Below are 9,643 nucleotides of genomic sequence, written 5' to 3'. Positions count from 1 at the left end.
GTCAGAGTTCAGGGAGTATCTGGATGATGCTCTTAGTCATATGGCTTAGTGTTAGGTAGTCCGGTGAGGAGCAGGGAGCTGGACTAAATGATCACTTTGGGTGTCTTCCAGCCTGAGATATTCTATGATTTGCAAAACCAGGACACTTCCTACTGGCTGTATGGAGGTAATGCTGTTATAGGAACAAGGCATTTCCATGAACAAAATGAACAGTGTATGGGAAGCCACATTTTCTGATCCAACTCTAGTCATCATTTTAGCAAGACAGCAATTTGCAGCCAATTGGGTATGAGGAAGTGATGCTGCCTGATGAGTTGGCAGGACTTCTTACATGCTCTTTTCCCAGCTTTGGCTGCCTGTAGATGGGTCAAGCTGTGCTGCTGAGAAAGCACGCTGGTGCCTACTGATCGGGGATTGGAAAAAAGGCATTTCAACACACTGGCTTACACAGCGGGCCTCTGTAGCTTTGGTAACGTAGTCAATTCTCCAGACTACAGGGCAAGAAGGGTGAAAGGATGAGTTGAGTATCCTGCGCGTGGGCTATCTGTAGACCTAAGGTGATAGCAGCCACCAGCAGCCAAAGCAGACTGGGTCAATGGGCTTTGCTCTCTCCTCCCCCACCTCTGAATCCACATCCACAGTTTGGACCATGCTGTGATTGTCAGTCATTGTGAAGGTAGCAAATTGCTGAGAACCTTAAAGAGCAAAGAAAAGGGCATGTACCATCAGAGGTTAATTTGTAAAGCATGGTGGCCTTTGGGCCTATAGAAGGGCTCTACAGCTTCATTAATACAGGTTATTTTGGGGTGAATTTCTCTGCAAGAAATGTTCCTTGAATGTTCAGTAAGCTTCAGTGGTGGAAAAACTTGGGTTATGTGTCCCCTGAGAAGGAATGTGGCAGCGGCCATGTCTCAAGAGGCAACTTAAACCTTAACCAGTATCTAGGTGGTACCCAACTCATCCAAGAGCTGTGGAGGTGATGGAGCCTGGTTTCCTATGGTTTTGTCTTGCAGTGGTGATTACTGCTGTTTAATTAGATGCAGACTCCAGTTGTTTCCCCAGGACTAAAGAGTTGAGGGCATTTTATTCTCTGCAGTCAGCCAGGGCATCCATGCTGTAACATCCTCAGTGGGAGAGTTCATGGGGGTTTTCTCCTCACTGTCTGCTTGCCTGTTTGCCCAGCTGGAGGAACTGAAAACATCAGAGGGTGCCACAGCTGTTACATTGGACTGGTTGTCCAGCAGGATCAAAGGTTACCAGGAGGAGACTGGTTCAGGTTATGCATACACATAAATATACAGTGTGTGATTACATTAACCTCATTGCCTTAGGAAACTAAGGTACAAGTAGCATGAGATGTAGTAGGATTATATGAAAACCAGTCTTTTCATCACATAGCAAGATAGTTAGGTGTGTTTGGACAACTGATGGTTCGGTGACATATGAACGTACACATAGAGTGAAAATTAAGAGCAGAGCAAAAGGGGACCAAAAAAACCAACTTAAAAATATATACAAGTTACAAGCATCCCCACACTTCAAAAACGAGGTAGTAATAAGATATACATGCAGAGAGTATAATTTAAGGTGTGCTACTTAAAGCAATAGAATTGGTTTTATCCTCTTTGCAGAAATAAAACACAATATATTCAAGATTTGTGGTGGGATTACATTTTTAACCCTACCTAGTGGAGTACTATCCTGGCTATAGTGGACAGCAAGTCCATCTGCAATGTTCTTTTCCAAAAGAAAAGGAAGCCATTCCAAATGTCAAAAACACAACCATCTAGCCATGGCCAAGTCTATTTGTCCTAAGCAACCCCTTACGGATGATTATGGGCTGTGTTTGGCTCTGCTCCTTCTTTCACATGGAACAAGATGCTGCGGCTGCTCCTCTAACCTATACACTATTACAGCGGTCACAGCGTGGTTACAGAATTCCCACTGCTCTGGAGCTGTTGTGTGGATGTTAGATTAGGGTAAGATGCTGTTCCCAATGCTTAAGTTTTGCCTCATGTCAAGTCTATTTTTGGGTGAGTTGCTCCGCAGAGAATTCCTCCCCAGCATTCAACAGGCTTCAGCGCTGTAGGAATTAGGTTAGGTGTCAGCTGAAATCAGCAGTCCTGTCTGGTGTAATTGTAAATGGCTGAGGTTAAGTTGTAGACAGCATGAATCAGCCACTCAAATTCATCATGACTTGTACAATACTTGGTAGGTAGTAAAATAATAATTCATCAAAGCAGGGATAGCAGCATTTAGTTCTGAATGATATCCGTGGAGCTATTTCCCTTCTTTGAAGTTTAAGTATCAAAAGCGCTAGGTACTTGCACACAGCAGAGTTCATTATAGATGTTTCTGAAAGCAGCTACGAACATATTTACTGCTATAAACTTGAGTAAGGCTCTGGTAAGTGCAAAATATGGTCAAGTCTGTTTTGCATTTTCTCAGTTAATGTTTTGATGCCTGTCTTCAGCCTTACGCTACCACAAAGCTGGCAAGGCACAGGCAAAACATTTTTTCCCAGCTCCCAGCCATATCATACACTCCACAGGCTTATAAGCAGTATTTATTCTGGTGGCATTCTCTAATACAGCAAGTAGAAAGACACCTAACAGAGAAAAAGTGAGCTGCATCTCTCCAAGAGAAATGTAGTACAAATAATTGATAATGCCAAAAGTTTTACTATACCGTGGAATAAAAGTTTCAAAGGCTAGCTGGCCACAGATTACATTTTTTTTTTTCTCTAAAAGCTGCTTTGAACTGTGCGTGGCAATCTGACTCCCTGCTTGGAACTGAGCTATGATCTGGTGGTATTCCTCAGGGGACCTTTCTTGGCATGCCTTGTGCTCAGCCCCCTCCAAATCTGGCCTCCACAGAGAAGCAGAGAAAGAAATAGCACAGGGGCATCTCCTGCAACATGCTCCTTGTGGTTGTCCTGTGGCTTAATTGAACTTCATGCAGGAGGTGATGAAGCCACTGTGTGGAAGACAACAAGGAGCATCTCCAAGTCCCAGGTATGAGGGGCCACAGTCCCTTTCCCTTCTCCCCGTATCTGTACAGACAAACCTGCATCTGGTATTGTCAGCCACAGACATCCAAAACTGTTTCACAGGAACAGTATGATTGCTTTTCAGGGTCTTGTCATCTCAATAAATACGGGCTCTGTTGCTTTGCCTTTTGGTGGTGCATCAGCAGATCGCCTTTTCAGGCTTTTTAGGTTTTTTATGTCAAAGGAAAAGGGATTTACTTCTCTTTCCTTTATTTATTACCAGTCATTTCTATACCAATTTTTAAAGTTTTCCTGCAGCGCCATTAAGCATGGCATTTTCTTTAAAAATATGTGGATTGGAATAGTCTGTTAAACCAAGGTCGAGGATTTAAGAAAAGTACCAAATATCACAGGTTTCACACCGTAACAAATGTTGTCCAAATTATTATTTATAAACATGGGCTAAGTGAAATACAAAAAGACTGATAAATAGTAGAAGCACAACCTTGATAACAATCAGAATCAGGCAGGCTTTGCAAAATTATGCCAGAGGGCAAGACAGGAATCAAATCATTCCCTTATCAGATGAGAGAATCATAAAAATGCCCTCAAAGAAAAGCTTCAGGACCCTGCAGTACTGAACACCTCTGAAAAATTTCAAGGTTGCAAGAAATACAAGGAAGAACCGATGCTCTAGAGGTCAAAACTCCTTCAAGGAAACAGCACAGGCAACTTGCAAAAGCTTGGTCAGGAGAATTCTGTCTTTATATGCTGCAAGCCCAGCAAACAGACCACCTTAAATCAAGATGTAATCCCTACCCTCTGAGAATCATTTCTTGGTTGAACTGTAGTTTTGGGTTGAACAAATTTTAGCAGTTTGTACCATTTGCATGATGTTTTATGAATACCTGTGCCACTGGCAGGTGCTTCTGTAGGGTTCAAATGCTCCAGGGAGAAGAAAGCCTCTCCTGGCCCTCATGGGCCCTGGTTCAGGCCCCAGGACAACCGGGCACCCCATCCGCCTGCTGTCCCTTCCCAGCCTGGCCTTCCAGAAGCAGCCGTGACATGCAAGCCCCTCTTATCCCGGGGCTGTGTGGTTCGGAGCCGGGCCCCCAGCCGGTGCCTGCCTCACCCAGCCTGTCCAGCCCAAGGCCAGGCGAGGGCCGAATGCCTTCAGTGGGGCGGGCAGGGCTTTCGGCAAGCCCCGTGTGAGAGCCGTAAGCGCTCTGTGTGAGGCCTGGCTTCTGGGAAGCAAATTATCGGTCTGTGCTGGTATGCAATCACCTTTTAATCAAGTGACCGAGGCTGCTGCTTTGTTATTTAAAAAGTCAGGCCTGGTAATGACCTATAATGATATACGGGGAGCACTTTTCATGTAAAGGTCTCCAGTAGCACCCTTAATATTTCACAAAACTCTTGTGAGGTAATAATTAATGACTGGCTCTACAGATGGGTACATTTTGCTCTGGCAAGGCCACAGGCCAATTTCATATAGGCAATTAGAGCCCCACGGCATCTATACGCTTTGGCAAATGTGGGCCATCGTGTTTTGCCCGCAGCGGGAAGGTGGGGTGGCTGGTGCTCGGTTGCCCACGTGTTTTACCTGCTAGCCATATTCCTTAGCCATTGGGCTTTTCTGCCCGGCCCAACCAAGCGCTGTGGTCAAGGGGTACTGCAGGCTATGGCATGTTTTCTGAGAGAGACACGGCAGCCCAGCTTCTGTCTGCTTCCTCTTCCCATTGCTTTCTCCCTGGTCTCCAGCTGATACCTAGGAGGTTGTGACAGCATGGGCAGTGAGCAGAGTAAAATGCAGAGCTAGTAACAGCCACGTTGGACTAAACAATACTAGCTTTAATCCTTTTTGTGCATGTCTGTATTTTCCAACATCTATAAAACCTTATTGCTGAAGTATTAAAATACAGCAGATGTTGGTCAAGCATTTCTACAGACTTAAAGCCATGCTTCTGTAAGGGTCTGTTCCTCCTGGAGTGAGAGACTGGGGAGTGGTAACGCTTCCTTGTGTGTTTTATAAAGGCAGTAAGCCTCGTGTGAGCGGTTCTGAGTGAGCAGAGCTCTGTCGAGGTACTTAGCGGGGAAAGCCTCTGTATGCAGAGGGCCAGCCCGCTCGAGATGCCTGTGTTCTGCTGCAAGTCTTCCTATCTCTTTTTTTTGTGGGCTTAGTACGGGATCTGATGTCATCTGGGACATGGGGGGGGTGTGTGTGTGTGTTGTTTTGGCAAGCATGCTTGCTAAATCCATCTCACTTCTTGTGGATTAGTGCATGCAGATTGTCTACTTGTGTTCTTTGTACTACGTTCATAATCTGATTTCTTTTTATAGTGCATTAAGCAACTCAAGTAATTATCACAGTCGTGCATAGAAATGTTTCAGGGGAACTTTATTTCTCCAGATATAAATGCTAATCCATTCATTAAATGCATTTACAGAAAAAAAACAGGAACTTATTTTGTGCCAAGGAGGTGTGAGTGAACTGTTGGTGAATTTGATCACTACTATTTTTTTTTCCTTAAAATCACAGACTGTTTCTATTCCTGTATAGAAAAAGTCAATAATTCCAGAGCATGTTTAATATTTCTGGAGCATAGAGGATTCTCCTTTCCTTATCTTTTCCTACATGCAACATGATGTGCTCTCTTCAGGCACTGTTCTCGTGTGTACAGACTGAGTCATCCATTCAGGGAACACAAACCATGTTCCTGCACTGAGTCACACTGGCCAAATACAGTGTGACAAGCATCAAAAAATGCAGAGGAGCCTTTGCTTCAAAGAGCTTCTGGAAACGGAACTTTTCTTAACTATTACAAACATTTGTTGAACAATTCTGACAAATCTGTAAAATTTATGACTACCTCAACTATAGGAAAAAGATAGTTCCAAGAATAGAGGAGCTAAACCCGATTTCCTAGAAATTTCTATTTTGTTAAAGAAATATGTAGAAATCCTTTAAGAGTTAAGTCTGTTAAATTATTTTAGTCTTTGTGTTTGAGGAGGATGAGAAGTTCGGTGGAGGTAATGTTCTGCTCAAGAAGAAATTACTTCCACTGAAGTAATCTTTTTCATTACAGAACTCTTCTCTCTCTCTGAGGGCACTTTCTAGTATCTAACGAGACTCCATTTCTTCTCAGAAACCAGGTTAAAAGGACCTTTTATTTTTAGTAAAGAGCAGTCACCAAACTAGAAGCAGTACCTGAAGGGTTAGTAGCAGCAGGGAGGGAGGTGCTACTGAAGGAGAAACTTAGAAAGATCACATAATGTCTAACGTGTTGAAAGACAAAGAAATAAAGCAAGTCAGATGGTGATAAAGTTATTTGCCTGCATATGAAATAAGCTTTTAAGTCTCCTGTGAGTCTGCTGAGGATTGCATTACCTGATAAAGCAGCAGTTTTATTCAGGGTCTGATAGAACCTGGTAGCTTGCAGAGTAGCTCCCTGTTTCAATGTACACAACGAGAACTTAGACAACTTTGGTTATGGAACAGCCAAAAGCACACTGAGGTGCTTCAGTTCAGGCATCAATCATTGTTTGGGTGCTTTTGGTTTTGGTTTGCTTTTACAGAAGCGCTATAAAGAACTTCTGAACTTGAGCCCTGCTTATGAAGTGTAGGGTAGGTCCAGAGTCACAGGGAATGGTTTCTGTTTACAAATAGCAGTGTTCACATGTGACTGAACTTGGATCCAGGCAAAAGCACAGACCAGGCAGACCAAGGGGAGCAAAGTATCGTAAGCCTCTTCCTTCTGGGTTGGAGTAACATGCAGCTTATGACTCTGACCAGAATGCTGCAGATGCAGTAATTTGACCAGCGATGTTCACTCTGTGCTAACAGGCTTGGCAATGACAGTTTGAAACAACCTGCTTCAGCCTGGGCAGGAGCCCTGCATGAAGTTTGGAGGAAGGGCTCAGTTCATGGAGAGCAGAAGTATCACTAGAGCCAATACTGCTTTTAAAGGGGAATAGCTTAACAGTTTGTAGGTGATCTAGCGTGCAGTACATGCAACGGGACTCAGTTGTGTACCACACGTGAGCTGGTCAAGTCCTAGGACTTGAAGCTGGGCCGTGTTTGTCAGTGAGGGGTTTATTGCTTGGGTAAAGCTGTCTGCAGAGCTAGCTGCAGTGCCATACACCCAGGGTATGATATGCCTATGAGATTTTTATTATTATTTTTATTATTAATAACCTGATATCCTGTGGGACGACTCTGGAAGTATGAAAATTACAAAGCATGGGCCCTTCTGGGGTGAACTATTTTCAGATTGCTTCTAAAATTACACTTAAATTTGGGGAAATTTATATTCTCCACAACCGGTCTTCCTTTCATTTCCTTTCTCCTCCCAAGGCTTTTTATTTCTGCATTTCCAAACACAGCCATTTCAAACTTCATGGAAGAAGTCAGGCCATTCGCTGCTGTGGAAAGCATTGAACAAGACATGCTGCTGGAACCAGGCCACCAGCCGCACTGCATTCAGTCTAGCGAGGCTCCTGCTAATTACACAAGGGCTTTAAAGGCGATAGCAGCTATGATAAATTAGTAAATAAAAATCCCAGCTCTCTAGAAAGTAGGAACCGTTTTCCCTTTTCCTCCATTGTGACTCTAAGCCCTCCCCTCAGACACGGGGGAAGAGCTAGCAGCGCTGCACGCCTGGCAGCATCCTGGCAGCTGCCAGCTGCCCCACATGGCCCCGTGTGCCCAGGAGCATCCATGTTAGCGTCGTGCAACAGGGCTCGGCGGCTGCCTGCGCCGACCTGCACAGCTATTTGAGTGTGTGCTGGGTGAATACCAGCAGTACCACCCAGACTTCAGTCATTAGCCTAAGGTCATCAGTACATTTCTGTGCATGGGAGTGTCTGCATTTTATGTATCACTATGGCTTGTCTGGGTGTGTATGTATTTGTTTGTGTGCTTGCCCTATAATGATCCAACCTATCTCACATGTATATTTTAAAATATTTTATAAAGTGAGGGTAGATATCGTTATCTAAGGGAAAGTGAAGTGCAGGGTCAGAGGTTATGCCCTTTGCTGAAGGATGCAGAGCAAGTCACTGGCAGACGTGACTGGGACATGGGGGTTCTGACACAAAGTCTGCTGTTTCCACTAAGCCATCTTACTTTTTTTGCTTCTTCTGTGTAGGAATCGTTATGAATTGTAGATTATCTAACATGCGTTCTTGCTGTTGTGCTTCAGAAAGCCCCATGGAAATGGACAGAGGGAATTGTATTCCTTTACCTAAGGACCTTTGCCGCTACTGCTGCTACTGACAGCAAGACTTCAGCTCGGCAGCGATGTACACTGACTGAAGCCCGAGCGGCAGGTAGCAGCTAACGAGAGCGCTCACTCACATCCTTTAGCAAAGGCTTGACAGGATGACCAGCCAAGTCCAGCTGCATTCATTTCCAGTGACCAAAGCAGGTGGTCACGGACCCAATTACAACCTGGAATGCTAAATCAGAGTCCTGCAAATGACCTGATCTGATAATTAGCTGAGTCCTCTGCTTTGCTGTGGGTTTGTTTACAAAGATTGCTCTTTCTTGGGATATTGATTTTGGTTAGTATGGCAGAGCTTACTGATGAGCAGGTGGTTTGGCAGTGTTTTGAGTTTTTTCCTTCAGAATAGTTTTGTGGGTTTTTTTCCCCCAGAATTTTTCAGCAGAACAAAAATGTAGAAATAATTCCTTCTGGGAGTGATGCATTTTGTCCATGAGGTGTTTTCTTCAGGAATAATATTAAAAGAATTCTACAAATAAAAACAATTCTTAACCAATCACTTAAAGCATTTCAACTTCAAAATGTCTGCACAGACTGGAAAGAACATTTTGGAATTATTTTGTAACAAAACACAGTTTCTGGAAAAACCAAAGCAGCATGCATTATCAGTACAGCCTGCTCTGCGCTTCTCACAGAAAGCTAAAATTTACATGACAAATGTGCCCACCTCCAAAGCAGGCTATAAACCCGGAGAACCAACCAAATAAATCACTTTGCACTTTGCAAGAGACAAATACTTTCCTTTGGTCTTTTTTTAGACTGCAAGCCCCTTAGGGTAGGGATAGTCTTTATTTTATATCATCTCTGGGACCATCCCACTGCTGAAACTTAAGAAGTAATAGTTTCTACCAGACTTGATTCACATCATAAAAATCAGCTTGTGCCCTCTCGTTAACACCTCTGCGTAGGACAGGAACTGAGCAGGTATTCAGACTGGATGTTGTTTCATTTCAAGTGGAGTTAGTGAGATAATATGGTGTAGACGGCAGAACTTGCTCATTAAAATAACACGATTTTTTAAATTCATTTCTCAGCTCTCTCAATCACATTCTCACATCTCAGTGTAGGTTGTGAACTGCAAGCCATACATGAAATTAAAGCAGGCAAAGAACTTATGTGTATTTTTGTGATACATTATGTGAGTTAATTTCAACAGTTACCTTTAGGCTGTGTAGTGACTGAACACAGTTCTGTTACAGCAAAAATAACTAAAAGGGGTTTTTTCCCCTCTTTTCATTATGGGACAAGGACAGAGGAGCTTGAAACAGACTATTCCTTCTCCTTTCCTCTCTGTCCCCAACCTCAAATCAGTCATAAACATAATTCATGAAGCTATAATCTGATGAATTTGATCTCTTCTTTTGTAGTAGCG

This window comes from Falco cherrug, chromosome 4 (assembly GCF_023634085.1).
Source record: "Falco cherrug isolate bFalChe1 chromosome 4, bFalChe1.pri, whole genome shotgun sequence".
Lineage (NCBI taxonomy): Eukaryota > Metazoa > Chordata > Aves > Falconiformes > Falconidae > Falco > Falco cherrug.
This window is presented reverse-complemented; position numbering follows the sequence as displayed.